The sequence below is a fragment of the Triticum dicoccoides genome, chromosome 3B (genome assembly GCF_002162155.2).
Source record: "Triticum dicoccoides isolate Atlit2015 ecotype Zavitan chromosome 3B, WEW_v2.0, whole genome shotgun sequence".
Lineage (NCBI taxonomy): Eukaryota > Viridiplantae > Streptophyta > Magnoliopsida > Poales > Poaceae > Triticum > Triticum dicoccoides.
The window spans coordinates 23,167,231-23,169,721 of NC_041385.1; positions in this window are offsets into that span (position 1 = coordinate 23,167,231).

Below are 2,491 nucleotides of genomic sequence, written 5' to 3' on the forward strand. Positions count from 1 at the left end.
CTTGAATTTCTTTCATCTGGTCTTCTAGCCAGTTTCCCCCAAAAAATGGGCTGCTTGATCTTTTATAGGTAAAGAAAAACATTTCATTGCATGATTTTAAAACTGTTCAGGAAAGTTTCAATAAAATATCCTATGATTTAAAAAATGTTCCCTAATCTTAAAAAATCTTCATGTATTGAAAACAATATTAGTCCGTACGATCCATACTACTTGTCGCTCAAACGGATATATCTAGCACTGAAATACACCTAGATACACCTATTTAAGTAACAAGTAATATGGATAAGAGGGAGTATCAAATTTCAAATATATTTTCTGTCTATTTAATAAAATATAATAAATTTAAGAACACATTCATGAAATTACAAAATATTTGTGAATTTCAAGTAAAAAAGAAAGCTAAAAACATAAAAAGAGCAGGAAAAAAACGGTGAAAAATCAAAGAAAATTGATAGGAGAAAAAACCCAGAAGAGCACTCCGGAAACCTGTCTGGAGACAACGTCCTATGATTTTATGGCATATTGTCGCTGTGCGTTTTTCCGGCAAGTTGAGGCAGTGAGTGTCAGATAGACGGTCGTGGTTCCTTCAAGGTGAAACAACAGTAGCGTGTGTTGTGTAGTACATGGGCCGGGGCCCTTGTAGCTGGGGGTGCTAGGCTTTTCATTTGCCCGGGATATGCCCCGCTGTGGAAAAAAGTCGGTGGTCCAAATTTAAAACCGTCAACTGCAACTCAGTTGAAGTATCAGACAGAACCTGTCTCTGTTTTGTGTGTCAGCTTGAACGTGTCTACAGAGTTGTTGCTTGAAACAGCTAGACCACGACGAGAACCAGTGCTGCTCAGCATTCATTTTATAGCATCATCAGCCAACACACCAGTGGTGTATCAGAAAGAAGAGAGTAAAATTACAACTACAGTAATAGTTATAGCGATACGAATGGGCGGTCTAAATTCAAAACCACAGTTGCAAATCAAAAGAAGGTACTAGGAAGAACATGTATGGGTGTCAGCTTGAACTAGTCTGCGTACGAATTTTGTGCTTGAAAGAGAAAAGGGTTGCATCTATTATATAAAAATACCATAGAAGTCTTTGGACCACGAAACACTTACTATTACCATCATAGCGAGCCGCACATGCCCCGTTGTTGCCCATCCCTTACCAGAGTCAGCCTGATCTTGTCTATAGCATCTGTGAGATCATTGTGCTTGAGCCCCTGAGTATTAGTTCATATCATTCGGCTTAGAATACTCATTGCTCCAACTTAACATACGTTGTCTTCTTTTCTATTCATTCCTCTACCAGTCTTTTGTTTGTTTTATTTGTTTATTTATTTCGATTTTTTTAAAAGATGTTCACAATTGTAAAAAAGTTCCTACTTTACAAATGTAAACATTTTTTAAAAATATAGAATTTCATAATAATATTCAAAAAAGATGTATGTTTTTAATTTTAAATTTTGAGAAAATTATTAATATACACATAAATTAGATTGAACAGAGATTGTTTTAAAGACGAGCATTTTTAGAAAATTCAAGAGTATTTTTAAAATTCAAGGATATGTTTTAAAATATCTGAAAATATTATTGTCATCATAAAATAAAAAAACTAAATACCTTCTGTAGTAAAATGATTTATTTTAACTTTTTACTGGAGCCTTTTTATCATTCCTTTTCTCGATCGGTAAATTGGGCCGGCCAAATAGTTGCTCTGTGTGATTTCTATGCAATTCTCCGTAGAGAGCTTCAAATAGGAATTTCTGCGTGTGTCTCAGCTTGAACTAGTCTATGTGATGTAAAAAAAGGAAAAAGTTGACAAGTATACCGAAGACGACCGAAGCCAGTACTCCATTCAATTGTGATTTTGTTTCTGATGACAAGCCAGTAGTTTCACCTGCAAGTAATTTAATTACCACAGTAATATCTGGTGTGCGTGCAGAGATAAGATATCTCTCTCACATGGAAGCTACTAATTTGACGCTCTCGACTGCAGGAGCCTTCATCAAATTTTCGTGTAGGAGAAACTTCTCATCGTAGGAACGTTTACCCGTCCAACATTCCACAAGAGTAAACGAACCAGGTAAACAACAAAGAATGAGTACCGACCTTGTCGGTACGTGTCCCGCGGACGGAGCGCCACTCAGGCAGGCAGTACGATGCACCACCCGACGATTGGATGAAGAGTTCTTGCCAGCCTGGTCCATCGAAACTAGAAAGAATTTAGAATCATTTTTCTCCTATTATCGCATGCGTGCACGGTGCGGCCATGACCGGCTACGGTCCACGGCGCCCGTCCCCGCGTCTTTGGCTCCTTCAATTCAACTTGCTGACTCGTCGCACGTAGTGAACCGCCGGCATATGCACGATGCTTCCGGCGCTCCGGCGGGGAGCACGACTTTTCCTAATTCCATGGATATAAATATGGTGCACGGGCGTGCCCCTCAACCACCAACAACGCCGTCGTCACAAAAGTGCCAAAGACAAGCGAACCAGCG